The 16,592-nt window shown below is 38.1% G+C and overlaps 2 long non-coding RNA genes across 2 annotated transcripts; one reads left to right on the top strand and one right to left on the bottom strand.

Moving 5' to 3' along the window:
* The first annotated feature begins 6,403 nt into the window (after window positions 1-6,403).
* LOC148781639 (uncharacterized) lies at window positions 6,404-8,597 on the top strand. Its single transcript, XR_016057844.1, has 3 exons — window positions 6,404-7,929; window positions 7,960-8,085; window positions 8,167-8,597. It is a non-coding gene; the product is annotated as an uncharacterized LOC148781639 (long non-coding RNA).
* Window positions 7,079-16,186, bottom strand: LOC148781638 (uncharacterized). Its single transcript, XR_016057845.1, has 2 exons — window positions 15,566-16,186; window positions 7,079-11,230 (listed from the first exon to the last, which is right to left on the bottom strand). It is a non-coding gene; the product is annotated as an uncharacterized LOC148781638 (long non-coding RNA).
* Between the last annotated feature and the right edge of the window lie 406 nt (window positions 16,187-16,592).

Here is a 16,592-nt window from a genome sequence, read left to right as displayed (position 1 = left end):
AACTTCCTAGTCCTTCAATCTCTTACTTTGTTGGCTAAGCTCATTTTCTTATGTTTCTTCTTTTTTTTCTTATTTTCTTTTCAGGAGTAATATTTCTTGAGGTACATAGATTTGATAAGATCATTCAATTCCCGTCCTTCAAGGTTCCGGAGTTTGCAGCCATTGCCTAGATGAGTGTGGGTTACGACATATGGTCTTTCCCAATTATGCTTGAATTTTCCTAATGGATGAGGATTCATTGTCGAATTAAAGATTTTCTTTAGAACTAGATCCCCTACTTTGAATTCTCGGGGTATCACCTTCTTTTAGTATGCTCATAAAATTATGTGATGATAAAATATCATTTTGTTAACTGCTCGTAGTCGTCTCTCATCCAAGGTTTCGAGAGTGGCTAGTCGGCTTCAACCTGTTGCTTGTTGTCTGATTCTTTGTGAGAAAGTACCTTAGGAGATGATATTTCCTCTTCGATTGGAAGTACTGCCTCCATGCCATAAACCAGTGAGTAGGGAGTCATCCATGAGGCTGTTTTTTCAATGGTTCTATAGGCCCAGAGTGTAGCTTGCAATTTTTCATTCTAATCCTTACCACTTTCTATAGTTTGATTGATGATATTCGGGAGGGCTTTGCTTGTTGCTTTTGCTTGACCAATACCTTGGGGATAATAGGGGGAAGAAAATTTGTGCTCTATTCTAAATCTTTTACGCATCTTTATTGCTTTTTCATTCTTGAAGTTAATCCCATTATCAGTGATGATCATTTCGGGGATTCCAAATTTATGGATGATGTTGTTTGTAATGAATCCGGCCACATGTTGTACTTCTATCTTGGTGAATGAGGCAGCCTCGACCCAATTTGTGAAATATTCAGTAGCAGTGAGGATAAACCTATGTCCATCAGAAGCTCTTGGCGTTATCAGTCCGATTATGTTTAGGCCCACATGGAAAATGGCTAGACTGGAGGTGTTGAATTGAGTGGCATAGAAGGAACGTATATGCGATTTCCATAGACGACACTTAGAAAATCTCTTCACATATTTCCAATAATATTAAGCCATGGTAGCCCAGTAGTTTCCTTGTCTTCTGACTTTCTAAGCTAGGAGTGCTGCCCTTGCATGTCCTCCTTCTTCGTGTAGTTCTTTGAGCACCATATCTACTTCTAGATGGTCAACACATCTTAAGACAATTCCTTCGAAAGACTTCTTGTAGAGGATGTCATCTTTGATAAGGAAATTGATTGAGAATTTTCTTAGGGCGTCTGTATCTCTCTTAAGGCAACTTCGGGATATATTCCATCTTTCAGGAAAACCGATACATCATGACACCATGGCTAAGCTTTGATGATCTGGTTGGATTCGAGGGGTAAACATTTATTCTTCCCTTTCTGGTTCTTAATTTTCTACTTCTGGTTCTATTTAGGGAGGAGAATGGTCACTCTTGTGCCTTATGTAGAATGGTTGGACTCTCATTTGGGGAGGAATATCCACCATTGATGCAAGAGTGGCTAAGCTATCAGTGAACAAACTGTTTTCCCTTGTCACATACCGTAAAGTAATTATTTGGAAGCATCTTGACAACTTTTAAATTGTCTTAGTAGGGTTGGAGCTTTTTGTCTCTAACGTTTCAATCCCTATTGGTTTGATTTATAACAAGAAGAGAATCACCGATGACCTATAATTGATCAATTTGAGGTTTGCGAGCATTCTTGAGACCAACTATTAATGCTTCATATTCTACAATGTTATTGGTATAGGGAAAGTTGGTGGGCAACCTATCAAGCAACGCATGCTTGGCTAAGTGATCAGTAATACTTGTCCCTTGATCGATTTTTGAATGGCATATTCGATGTCAAATTTACTTAGGAGCATCCTCCATTTGGCTAATCGTCTATTTATAACATGTCTTTTCTAACAAGTACTTGAGTGGCTCCATCTTGAATATGAGCTTGATAGTATGAGATAACACATAATGCCTCAGATTTTAAGTTGCCCACACTAAGGTTAGACAACGTTTTTTCACATTTGAGTATCCAGTTTTACAGTCGACCATTATTTTATTAATGTAGTAGATGATCTTCTCTTTTTCTTGGTCATCGTACTGCCTTAATATCGCCCCCATTGTTTTATCTGTCACAACAAGGTAAAGGCACAAAGGTTTGTTGGGATCATAGTTGGCAAGTCAGCGATTTTCAATAAATCGACTTATCTTAAAATTGAGAAAAAATCATTTTTATTTAAAAAAATCGGATAAAAATATGGATCGGCAAAAATACTTCATGTAAAGATATCGCCAATATATCGGACTAGGCTAAAAAAATCGGAGTAAAAGTTAACAAAGATCACAACTACTTCATACCAAAAAAAAATACACTATATAAATTTTCACATTAAGTAATTTAACAAAGATCAAAACAAAAAAAAAGTACACCATGTAAATTTTCACATTAAATACTTCAACAAATATCAAATCTACTTAAATATCAACATATCCAAAAAAAGGCACAATTTTTTTTTTTTACAAATATCAAATCTATTTAAATATCAACATACCCAACATGCACCATATAAATCTTCACATTGAATACTTCAATAAATATCAAATCTACTTAAATATCACCATACCTAGAAAAACAAAAGGCACAATTAAATGTCAACAAATATCAAATCTAATTAAATATCAACATATCCAAAATCTACTTTAGAAACCCAAATCTACTTAAATACTTTAGCAAATATCAACATACCCAAAAAAAAATGCACAATTTTTTTTTTTATCATTAAATATTTTAACTATGGTCAAGTCACTTATAACTATGGTTAATATAGAGGTTACTTTATACTTTATGTAGTTGTTTTCATTGAAAACCGCTTCTTCAAACCTATTTGTGAGCTTGAAGACTTTTGAGGAAAAGACGGAGCAAGGCTTTGGAAGACCTGAGAACAGGAAGAAGCTCAATAGAACTCTCTTCTCCCCTGATCTCACTCATAAGGAAGCTCGATAGGACAACAAGGTCTTTGGAAGACCTGCATTTCATTGAAAACATGGTATGCTTTTTCAAAATTGGGGATGGGGGTTTTCTCTATTAGAAAGAGAAAATCAAATAGGGTTCTTGGGGATGGGGGTTTTCAGAAGCATGAAGATTATGAAATTTGCAGGAACATGAAGATTAGGTTTGTTGATGGAAAAAATACGTTTTTTCAAGAACATCAAGATTATGAAATTGGTAGGAATAGGGGTTTTCTCTATTAAGATTTTTTTTTCATGGAAATAATACGGTTTTTTAGAAATTACACATATCAGGACTTTTTTTTTTTTTAAAAAAAAAAATACAAGTAAAAATGCATTTTTTTGGGCCCGTTTAATTCGTTCTCCAAAAAACGCGTTTTTAACATTTTAATGAAAAAAACATGAATTTTTTTACGAAATTTTCAAAAACACATCGTTTTAAACGTTTTTAAAAAAAACTCCGAATTTTTCAAAAAATCGGCAATTAATCGCCGATTTGCTAACTATGGTTGGGATTAGGTGGACTCAAGATCCATGGGGTTAGAAAGGTACTCCCTTATATGATCAAAAGCTTGTTGACATGCCTCATCCTAGATACAGGAGATATCCTTTAACAAAAGATTGAATGAAGCACATTTCTCAGGTAATTGAAGATGATAAAGATTAATCTCAATCTAAAAGAAGATGATTTAAAAAAAATGATAAAGTTTGATCTAAAAGATAGATTTAAAAAATGAATCTAAAATAATATCTAAAACAAAGATCCTAAAGATACTCTAAAAGATGAATCTAAAAGAAGATGATAGAGATTGAGAGAAAAAAATCCTAGTTTTTTTTTGGAGATGAAAGAAAAAAAAAATGAGATATAAAAAAAGAAGATAGAATCTAATAAGAAGAACTCTTTTAAAATCTATCTTGATATTATTATTATTATTGATGAAAATAATAAAAATAAAAAAAAAAATAAAAAAAAATAAAAAAAAAATAAAATAAAAATAATAATAATAATAACAATAATAATAATAATATTATTATTATTAGTATTATTAGTATTATTATTATTATTATTGATATTATTGATATTATTGATATTATTATTATTATTGATATTATTGATATTATTGATATTATTATTATTATTGTTATTATTATTATTATTGTTATTATTATTATTATTATTATTATTATTATTATTATTATTATTATTATTATTATTATTGATATTATTGATATTAATGATATTATTATTCTTATTATTGATCTTATTGATATTATTATTATTACTATTATTACTACTATTATTAATAGTATTATTATTACTTTATTTTATTTATTTATTTTATCTAAAACATAAATATGAGAAAAAAAAAGGCTTTTTTTAAATCTAAAATTCTAATATGAAGCTCGAGGGCCCCACCGTGGGCACCAAACAGTTTACACTCCAATCTACATCGGTCTCAAGGTGATATCTGCTCAAATCTTTGCAAAAGTGAGTTAAATTTGAAAAGGTAGAGAAATTGTAGTCGCTTGGATTATAGGTCCAAGAATGACACATATTTCTTTAGATCAGATTCTTTCATGGATCCACTAGCAGTGCCAGCTCCAATCAACATCTTGACTTGGAAACACTCCTAAACTTTAATTAAATCGAATAATAAATTAATTTTCAGAAACAAAATAAAACAGATAATTTAAATAAAAAATAAATTAATTCAGCACATAAATAAACACTTAGCTCTGGGGACCCGAAATTTGGAGTTTTGCTCTTAGATAAGCCCACTATTTTGATTTGCTCTACCATCTCCCTTTTAGATGCCTTATGCTTGTCAGAATTGGTAGATCTAAAGTTCTTGGACCTAGATCTAGAGTTCTTAAGTCATGGTGAAAATCTTGAGAATTTTAGGCAGACCTAGGATTTTCTAGGATTTAGAGGAAGCTTTCTTTAAAATTCTAAAGATTTTTGGACTTCTAAAGATAAAATCCGAAGTGTTGGATTTTTTTTGTGATTTTTTTGAGGATTTGTTTTTGGTTTTTCTTAATTTTTTAGGAGTTTTCTAAGTTCCTTTTTTTTTTTGTTTTTTAATTGCGGGAATTGTGCTCTATTTCTAAAAATTTCTAGGGAATTTCTGATGTTTTTCTCAGTTTTTTTTTGTGTTTTGGAGGGGATATTTATAGGCTTCAAGAGGGGATTTTCTTGGATTTTTTTTGGATTTATTCAAATATTTTGGATTTATCCAATTTAAAATGCATTTTACTGCATTATCGGGCCGTGCCTGGGTTCGTCGAGCCGCGACACGGCTTGCCCCGAGGCATGATACTTGTAGGGTTGCTCAAGCACCAAATTGTTATTTTCTAAAGCAATTTGCCCCGGGCTTTAACTTTCTAATCGTAGGTCCGATTCAGGCAATTTTTGAATCATTAGAAAGCTTGTGATCTCCTCTACAATTAGATATCAAATTTTGCAAAATTTAAGATGTTTTAGAGGGGTTTACAAGGCTAGACTTTTAGGGTCTCGGTTTCAAATATTTGGATGTCCAATCAATATACGGGTTAGTTTTCTGGGGTGACAAGGCTCTTGAATGTCTAAAATCACTATTTCAGTGTATTATATTAAGTTTTTTCGCATCTATGATCTATTAGGATTTGTATAGTTATTTGGACTTAGAATCGAGATTTTTAAGAATTCCCTTGACCTATGAGTATTTAAGTTAAAAACCTATTCACATTGTGTGTATTTAAGTTAAAAACCTATTGAAAAATTGAACCTAGGGGAAGGGAATGGTGGGACTTATTGACTCTACCTTTTGGTATTATCTAGCTAACCTCTCTCAATATTGATATAAATATCTTGAATTGTCTCATGCATGGTTTTTCTCTTTTTCTTTATATCTTCGTATATTCTCTCCTAATCCAGATCTTTTTATTTGAAAAGGACGCAAAACTCATTGCATTTTCGTCAGCTCAGATTTCTCTCCTCTCTCTCTCTCTCTCTCTTTTGGAACATTTGAGTGATGGAATTTTTGACTCCGAAAATTAGAAGTTTTCCAGGTTTTTGTAGCACTATTGGGTTTAATAATAGGAAAAATTTATATATTTCTCCTACAGTATAGAAGAATTATATTTTCCCTGCCATCCAGTCGTCCAATTTTGATCAAGAGAGCCATTTGCCGTTTGATTTTAGATCCGACGTTTCAAAGCTTTATATTTAGTTTTTTTTATACAAATTGTATGAATATGAAATTTGGAACGTGCTATCTTTTCATTGGGGCACACCTATAAAAAATAATCTTTTGATAAAATATAATGACCAAAATACCCCTTGAAAATTTTAGGGGTATTTTGGTCATTTTATTTTATTGAAAATATTTTTTTTTATTTTATATTTTTTCGCTAGTGTGAGTTTAATAGAAGATTGGATACCTAAAATTTCGTGTCAAAATAGTTTATAGAAAAAAAATTAAAAATAAAATAGTGTAGAGATGTGATATTGTGATTACGACAATCTTAGTCCTCCATTCAGAATGGACGGTTGGATAAGGGGAAATATATAAATTTTATGCTGTAGAAAAAGCATAGAAATTTTACCTTTAATAATATGAACTGCTACGGTGGAAAGCTTATATTTAACTTTTAATTTCCACAAAAATTGTGTACATCCAATTCCATGCTCCATGAAGACTGATGTTTAGAATTAGTTGATGAACTACGGTGTCGTTTTCAAATTTGATTTTTATTTTTTGTTTTTATATTTATTTATAGAACTCAAATCTAACTAAATACTGAATGATTCGTGTGCCCCTAGGGGTTGCGTCTTTAAAACATATAAAAATAATTACTGGAGTAAATTAAAAATAACAAAAATACCCTTCAAAGCTCAACGGTATTCTGGTTATTTTACGTTTTAAATTTGTTTGTCTTATACTTATCAGAGGTGCATGAGGGTTAGAAGAATACGCTTCTCCAATTACATAAAAAGGATAACATGATATCAATCGCCTAATCAAAGATAAGATGGTTGAGATGATAGTCTTTTAAGTGAACTAATATTGACTGTTTGGTTATTTCTAATATTTCCATTTATTTTTATTTTTTTCAGTATTGGGTCGAGATGAAATTTGGATTGCACGTGTACCTCATTTGGGTGCATCTACCAAAAATTATATAATTCAAACAAAATTATCTCTTAGAGTTTTAAGGGGAGTCTAGGCTATATTTTTTTTTTTCCGTAAATATTTTTTTTAATGCTTTTTACAAGGGTTGGCATGAGTTTTCTCTATATTTTTCTTATTTTCTTAAAACACTTTGTCTTATAACTAAACTACCCCTAGATTTGTTGTAATTTATTTTGTATGTATCCCTCTGGCTAAGTGTTAAATGAAAAAGAAAACTAATTCCCAAAAAATCCTCCCTTGGAATTTTGAGGTTAAAAGAGAGATGAGTTGGGAGATTTAGCTATGGTGTTTTAGTTTCTCTCTATAAATTTTAGAAGTGTCTTGGTAACAGGGGAGCACCCAAAAGCCTTGCAAGGTCACTCTAAAACATGCTACTGTGTTTTATGCCCCATTCTCTCGTTCTATGTTGCTATTAATCTCTTGAAGTTTCAGAATTTCCAGCAACAAATTGGGGTTTGCTGTGATGGGACTTATGTAAGCTTTTGGTGCCATTGGTAATGGTGCCCCCACGATTTGTGTTGGGGTCCCTATATAAAGGTGTCCTATGTGGTCCCGAGTGGTTGTTTGTGAATTCTCACCTTGTCCCGAGCAGCGTTACCATGTCCTTTCTTTTTTTGATGTCATGCCGTCGTGTTACTACGTCCTAGACAAGAAGGCCTGCGGGTCGGAAAAATCCAGGCGAAGTCATGACTATCGTTGATGACGTGGAGGAGACTACCCCTCATGTTCCGTATCCGAGGCAAGGAAGTAACGATGTTCCGTATCCGAGGCAAGGAAGTAACGAGCCTATCACCCTTCCTGCCTGGGCGCAGAGATTGTCTTTCTTGACTTCAGATATTCGAAGCCTGAAATCAGAGGAGGGCCTTTTGAAGGCCATCTACCGTTTTACGGGCCAGGCATATCTTCGTGAGGTATACATATTTTCTTTCTCTTTAGGAAGGGCCACATTAGACCTTATTGCTCTTGGCGTTCCTGATGCTGACTTATTACAGGAAGATGTGACTTGGCAGTTCGTTGGGCCCGTTATATTTCGTTGTTGAGGGAATGGTCTTCGAAGGAGAAAACTCCTTCAATAGGGCCACTACTCCAGTCCTTTTCTGATCAGCCTTCCATTATTTCCTTCGTAGAGATGGTGTTGGAAAGGCATGGTTGAGCCTTGGCATCTCGTTCTCAGAGGGCATTTCCGGAGGTTGACAGCAGTGTTGCCACTCTCTCGTGGACCATCGGAGGGATGAGGATAATGCTTGAATGAGGTCAGGAGGAGACGAAGAATCCATCCTCCTCTTAGTTGGAGTTTGGCAAATACCCCCGGTAAGGCATGCTGACATGCTGAAAGTCTTCGGACTTCATGAGGTCATGATGAGACAATAACAATCATGTTTTGATAGGGGCGCTTGAGAGCCTTCCGAAGTTCCATCTTTGACAAGTTTGGCAACTTGCTTCTGTTTCCTTTAGCTTGTAATTTCCTTTTTTATCTTTGTATGAATTGCCGCGATCTTTAAGCATGAAATGAAATTTATGTTGATGGAGATATGATTGGTCTGTCTTTTCCTCTTCTCTCTCTTCTCCTATTACTCTGTTGAGGGTGTCATTGTGAATGGCGTTGGCGCTATTTCCAATGGCATCATGCCTATGTTACATGCTTTTGGCACCTTGTGGACGGCGCCACCATGAAGGCCTCCGAATTTGTTTCTTTTAACGGATCCTCACCTTTTGCTAGTCAAATGGTATGGCTATTGATTGCACATTTGTTTGTAATGTCTTGCATGTAGATGGATTGATTGACACAACCATGTGCAAGCACTTACATATGTGAATTTCTTCATCTTTTTAACTTGTGTAAGCCATTTCCTTTTCACGTCGAAAACACAAGGTGGGAAACGAGTTGCCCCTTAATTGCCTCAGAAAAATAGGTGAGTGAGACCTCTTGTATTGGTAAGACTCGTCATGGGGGGATAAACTATTTCCATCAAATGATGGTTAGTAGTTTAGAGTCGTGCAACCATGGACTATAGATACCATTTTAAAAAAAAAAGGTTCTTAAAAATAATTTGAAGTGAGTAAAATTTGGTTTTCATAAAATCGTTTTAAAACCGGAGTGGGCCCTATAGTTTAGACACCTATGACCCCTTGGTGTTAATGAAATTAGGCATGCTTTTAGGGGTTTAATTAAATCCAAAAACTAGTTCAAGACCCTAGATTTGAAAATGAACTTTTGTCTCAAGAGTGGATTCTTATGAATCAAATGACCCATTTTCTGTTTCCTTTTTTTTTGTGCCCCTTACGGGTAATATTTCTTAAGGTACAAGATATTGATAGGGTCAAGTATTTCCAGCCCATCTTGATTTCTTAACCTGTAAGAGTTGCCTGGGTTTATTTTGGTTCCCACAATGGTCTTTCCCAATTAGGTTTGAATTTCCCAATGGGCGGATGAATGAAATATCTTCTTTAAGACCATATCACAGACTTGCAAGTGTCTAGGGATGACCTTTCTTAGATAGGCTTGCTCGATGCGATTATGGTTGCTTCACATTGTATTGCAAGCTCGGAGTCGCCTCTCATATAGAGTGAGAAAGGCGGCTAACCGTGCTTCATGTATTCCATCACTGTCCAAAGTACGATGAGCAAGTATCCTAAGAGAAGGGATGTCAATTTCAACAGGCGTGACTGCCTCAATACCGTAGACTAGTGAATATGGGGTCATACCGGTTGGTGTTTTCATATTGGTTTGGTATGCTCACAAAGCATCTTGTAACTTTTCATGCCAGTCTTCCTCATTCTCTATGGTTCCATCAATTGTCCTGAGAAGGGTTTTATTGGTGGCCTCAGCTTCGCCATTCCCTTGTGGGTAATAGGGTGTGGAGAACTTCTGGATTATGCTAAATTTCTTGCATACCTTAATTATGATATCGTTTTTGAAATTCGTTCCATTATCAATGATAATTTCTTTGGGGACTCCGAATCGATAAATGATGTTGTTTTTAAGTAATTGCATTGCATGTCAACCTTCAATTTTTGTAAAGAAGGTAGCTTCAACCCATTTGGTGTAGTATTCAATGGCGGTTAGAATGAACTTGTGTCCATTTGATGCTCTAGGTGATATCATTCCTATACAACGGGCTTTTGATAAATCGATAAGGATACGATCATTTGTGAAAGGAGAATTGGTCATGACAGTAAGGAGGACAATCATCACTCATGGTCAAACAAAAGAGAAGTTCGAACCACAATGGAAAGGCCCGTTCGTAGTGAAAAATGCTTTTTCTAATGGAGCCTATGTACTGGTCAATGTTGAAGGTGAGGAAGCTATGCCCATGATTAATGGGAGATAATCGAGAAAGTATTATTCATTGACAACGGTACAAGCCGCATGACCTTAAACTGCGTGAGAATCGTCCAAACTATACGACCCTAAACTATAACACACGTCCTGGTGGCATGAGGTTAAACTGCATCACGTATGATCTCGAAGGCACGACCCTAAACTTGCCTTCACTAGGTCTTGGTGGATGACCTTAAAACACACCAACCCTATTGTCTCGAAAGCACGACCCTAAACTTACCTCCATTAGGTCTTGGTGGATGACATTAAAACACACCAATCTATGGTCTCGAAGGCATGACCTTAAAACGCCTCCAATGGTCACGACGACATGATCTTAAAATTACTTTCTCAAAAAATGACGGATATGACGAAAACCCGCAAAAGCGTCATGGGTAAAGAAAAAAGTCAAAGAAAATAAAAAAAAGAAAAAAGATAGGCGTAATAGTATTGTCAACTATTATGAGTAAAATATGGCAAAATAAAAAAATGGGTATGATGAAAACCTGCAATGCCATAGTGAGTAAAAATGAAAAAATGGCAGACATGGTGTAAAAATCATGGGTAAAAGCACCACAAAAAAAAATATATATACAGGGCCTTGTGTAAACTAGAAATGACACATACCTCAAGGACTTGAATAAAAACCCGAGAGGGTGTTCAAGTCACACATGACGGAGACCAGAAATGCCTTTATGCGAAGCAGGCCTCCAAGCTCATCTCTTACCCCCCTTCTACAAGAGATAAGGGTTGGTCACAAGAGATAAAAGAAGGTGCAAACCATAAGCAAACAAGAGCAAACCATAAAGCAAAGAAAAAAACAAACCATGAAGTGAAGAGAGGCAGACAATTAGAGACGAAAGAAGAGAAGTTTCATTCCATGTTTATTAGAAGATTACAAAATTATGGTGACAATTATAAAAAATCCACAAAAGGAATGAAAAGAAGACAGCACAAGAAAAAATATTAAAGATTTCATGAGCCCCTAGAAGTTGTCAACGGCTTCACGAATCTTGGTCTTCAATGCCTTTGAAGACTCCAAAGTTGTCTTCATCTACCCTTTGAGGTGGGAGATTGCCTGAACAACTTGACTCGACATTGTGCTGGTCAAAGCCACCTTAGAATTCGATGTCTCCAGTTCTTGAAACTTGCTTTGAGCCTCCATTCTCTTCTAGGCTTGCTTGTACTTTAGTTGATGGATATAAATATCCAACCTTGCTCATTCTTCTTGTGCAGTCCTTATCTCTGCAAAATAGGCTGCATCTTCTTTCTTGAAGCTAGTTTGATAAGAAAGAAGAGGGGCCTTCTTGTCAGCATAGCTTCTCATGAGACTCTGATGCTGAGCCAGAGTCTCCTCTTAAGAAGCCAAGCGAGTCCCATATACTACTTGCACCTTGAACTCACATTGCAAAGCCTCAATTCCCCAAAGTTCAACGTCTTTCAGGAGGCCTTCGAACCTGTCAAAGGTCTCCTTATCATAGTTGACCACCCTCAAAGCAGTTGCGCAGTCCCTGACTACATCTATCTTGACTGCAAGTTTAGAGAGGGAGCATTCCTTTATTCCATGGAGACTTGATCGTAAAAGGCTTCTCAGTAGCAAAGCCTTCCTGGTTGATGCTGAGGGAGGCAGAGAGGAAGGACTGGCTGCAGCAGGAGGAGGAACTTAAGCAATGGTAGCTGGTTCCCGAGAAACAAGACCTAAAGGCTCACTTGAAGGAATGATAGTCTTAGATAAAGCCTCCACCTTTGGAGTCACTGAAGTTGGTACTTCTGAAATGGGAACCGCATAAGTTCCAAAGCAGCACCAGAAGAAGTATCCAGCTGAGGCTCTGCGTCTGAAGTGATGGGAGTAGAAATTTCAGGAATTGCCACTTCAACATCTGGAGCTTCACAAATGGCTTCAGTAATATCTCCTTCCTCAGTGATACTGTAGATAAAATCTCCCGGACTCAAAGAGGAGCGAGTCAGAGACTGCACTGTTACGGGATCAGTGGGACTATCAGCAAGAGGTGCCTCTGTGTCTATTGACGGAAGAGGGGCACTCTCTGATCCACGACCAGATGCACTTGATTGAGCCCCAGCAGCTTTTCGAATTACTTCTTGAGTGGGAGTTATTACCTCCGACGGCGAAATTGGGCTAGGAGAAGCCTTTGTCTTCGCACACTTCTTTGGCCTAGGAGGTATATCAATCCCCTTACTTGAAGCAGGTGGAATTGAGGGAAATGCATATGAGCTCGACAAAGCCCTCTTGCTCTGACGAGCACTCTTTTTTGAGAACTTCAAGCTCTGCAGCTGTACTGGGTTTTGAGCCCTCTGCATCCTTCTTCTTTGCCCCTTTCTTCTTTGCTCCTTCCTCTGGGATCACTTCAAGAGCATCCTGGGCTTTCTTGCTACAACGAGGCCAAGCAGCTGGGATAAAATGAGGCCCACTTCCTATCAAGGCATTAAGATCTTGGACAAGACGACCCTCTTGACCAGGGACTGCACGACTCTTGGCCCGCTGGAAGATAGAACAAAGGTCGTCAAATAAAGACCTGGTCTCGCCTTCGAGGGAGAGATACTCGATGCCAGCAAGTTCCATGGCCAGAAATCAGGGTATGCTAAGTTCCCTCCAGTTCAAAGGGTAGTCAAGCTCATGAACCTTGAGGAAGAATGGAGGCACCAATGCTTCCCAAGCCTGCCGTCATGTTTGACACTATTGACAGCGTTTCATGTATGGCCCGGCCGCCAGTAAGAACAGTTAGTAACATTCCACTACTGTCAGTAGCCCTCAATATCATGGACTACATGACCATAATGAGGGACTACAAACTTGCTCAGGCCAGTAAGACCAAGCCAAGTTTGCTAGGCTATCCTTATGTTGCTGTCTGTCCAAGATTCACGACTGCCACCCTCATGGTCTTGCTGAGACCCCTTTTTCCCATGCTTGGTCCAAGTCGTGCGAACCTATGGGGAAAACAGCCTTCGAACTTTCTATCCCTGACCCCCCATGTATGGAAAAATGCATCCCCTCACACTTAGGAGATACATGATTTCCTTCGTTTCAGTAATATGCCCCATAAAAGATATCACTAAAGGCATCCATGTAGACACGGTTAGTGGGACTGCCTACAGAAAGGGGCTCCCACAAGAAAAGAAAGTGCCGTCGGCCAAAAATCTATGTGCCTCTCCTGGCCATCTAAAAATAGCCTTCATCTGTGCAATTTTCAGCATGTGAGGGCAGGTATACCCTGCGAGGTCTTCATTGCTCTCATACGCTCTAGGGATCAGACCCCTTCTTGGGAAAGTATGCAGAAAGCCAACTGAATATGTAGTGGACAAGGAAACTTGTCGTAAAACGGCCAGGAAGGGCTTCCCCAACAATAGGCTCGCCCGTGCTATCCCTTGAAGAAGCATGACCACATGCAATTACCCCTAAGCCATGGTATATGCTGCAGATTACTGGCTGGGCTAGGCCATACTGACACCCTTGAGCAAGCCTGCAGACTAAGCAGAAGCAGCCAGGATGAATGGTAATACTCCTTGACCCTGACAGCACGAATTTGCATAAGAAGAGGGTTAGTTAAGCAGCCAAGTACACATGGTCTCTTTCAAATCTTCTGGGAGGAATTACAGGTTTCTTGCCATCCTTTTTTGCTTTTACCCTTGTTCATCATCATCCCAGATGGCACTGGAGCTGGGTTCCCCTCTGTCCTGACGGTTCCCATGGAAAAAGTCTCTCGAGGCATCAAAATGCACCACCTTGGATTTGGTCTTGGTCTTCGAGTGCAAGAGTTGGTAGATTTCAAACAACTCACGAAGACCAAGAGGGGGCAATTCACCATTAATTGGCTGATCTCCGAAAATCACTTCGTTGCTAGGTATGAATTCTTCATACACCCCCTAACATGGGCAATCCACTAATGAAGTACATGTCAAGAAGGGTGATTCCTCCTTCACCGTGGTCAAAGTGCCAGTTGTTGGTCATGTAATAAAGCCCTAATGGTGTTTGAGCATCTATCATAATATCCTGCTGAGCACTGGCATGCTGTAGCCAAGCCTCACGCTTCTAAGACATCGGCGTGCAATTTAAGGAAATCAAATTTCTAGGTGCTATATCCTCGCATGTATTGGTATTCCCCTTCAAAACGGAGTCCACCAGAGGCCCAATGAAGACCTTGCTTCTCCAACATCCTCTTTCCCAGAGTGGGAAGATTCTCACTAGAATCGAAATTTCTATGGAGAGCATGATATATGAGAACATCTCCCTGAACTATGAGCTCCCCATCTGTGTATTCATACCTATATAATCGAGCATCTTCCCCTACGTATGTAATCCTCAAAGGCCATTCCAACTTTTGGGTGGTTTCAAGAATTCCAAGGCTGGTGGATCTGGTAAAAGCAGCACCTGTATAGGTATTGGTCTCCAATTCTCCAAGGCGAGGCGATTGGTTTACATCAAGGATTTTCATTGCAAAAGAAGCATAAAGAAAATAAGGGAGCAATGGAACAAGCTGACAGTTCATATCAATATGGGTTGTAAAAATACGGTGAGGATGCTGAAAATGCAGAATCATGATGTAAAAATATGCTGAAAATACAAGTGGTGCGTGAAAATGCTACGAAATTGCTTTTTGGTGCTAAGATGTGAAGTGCCGGGTTACATTCGTGATGCCCAAGCATGCTCAAACAATATTCGAGCATAATGATGATATTCAAAATTTATTCATGAAGTTTCAAAAGGCTCACGGTGTTAGTAGATGATGAACGTGACCTAAATGTTCGTAACCCCCAAGTATGTTCAATGGTGCATGACCATGATGATGATGCTTAAGACGCACCCATGATGCTCAAGATCGATGCAAAATGCATTAAGAAAGGTTGAAATGATGCAAAAAGATGCAATATGCACTAAGATTGAGAAAAAGGTGCTTAAAAGGTGGTTAAGGCATCAAGGTTATACTAAAAAGGGGCATTTGAGCATAACATCAAACGCACGATGTGCAATGGATAAATAAGAAGAAATGGGAGAAGAAAAGAATCATCAAAGAGACATGGAAAGTGGAAAGAAAAAGACGGGGGATGATTACCCTGAGAGCTAGAAGAGCTAGCTATGGCTTCTTTTGAAAGTCACTTGTTCAAGGGCCTCTCTCTTACTCTATCTCTAAAGGTCAAAAGGAAGATCGTACAGAAAATGAGGTAAGAAGTGAACTCCCCAAGTCACTTTTTGGTTAAAATCTCTCTCTCTCTCTTAAAATGCTAACGCCCTGGACCAACGCATAGGCGTGGGCCCCTTAATCCAATCCCATCTCTCTGTCTCTCGTTCATTGCAAGCCCCCGGACCGGCGGCTAGGCTCGGGTCCGTTAATCCATACCCATCGCTCTCTCTCTCTATCATTGCAAGCCCCTGTTCCCATGCCTAGGCGCGGGCCCGTCAACCCAATCCAATCCCATCTCTCTCTCTTGTTCATTGCAAACTCTAGGCCCGTGCCTAAGAGTGGGCCTGTCCATTGCCATTCCCATCTCTCTCTCTCCATCTTCACCGTATCTCTCCCCCTCTCATTTGTTAAATGTTTCGGGCCCACCCCTAGACACAAGCCCGTCCCTCATCTAACTCTCATCGTCTTTGTTTAGTGTTCCAGGCGTGCGCTTAGGTGTGGGCCCATCTCTTCTACCCCCTCACAAAATCTCATCTCTATGTTCATTTAAAGTTTTGAGCCTGCGCTTAGGCGTGCATCATCCTTTTTTTTACCGTCATCTTCTCTTGTCCTCTGTCCTATGCACCACATGGACCCATGTCCAAGAGTGTATCTACTTTCACTCTTCACATTCTCTTCATGAACTCACACAAGCCCATGGTTTAACCATGAGCTTAGCACACACTTGCACACAATAACACACGATGGACAAAGGGGCTATGCTCTTGATCTATTGATTTACCCACACACACGAGCCCCTCAATGGGTACCCTTTGGCTATGTGAAGCCCATAACCTTGAGCTTATTAACCCCTTTTTAAACCCTCTCAGATCAAGCCATGAACCTGTTAATCCAGTACAACCCTAGGTTCAGCCCAATGAGCTTTGATGGACCTTGAATATGATTCTTATCCTTTAAG

This window comes from Amborella trichopoda, chromosome 6 (genome assembly GCF_054954075.1).
Source record: "Amborella trichopoda isolate Santa Cruz 75 chromosome 6, AtrichopodaSantaCruz75HAP2 v2.0, whole genome shotgun sequence".
Taxonomy (NCBI): Eukaryota; Viridiplantae; Streptophyta; class Magnoliopsida; order Amborellales; family Amborellaceae; genus Amborella; species Amborella trichopoda.
Note: the sequence above shows the minus strand (reverse complement) of the source record. Positions and strands in the feature narration are given on the sequence as shown.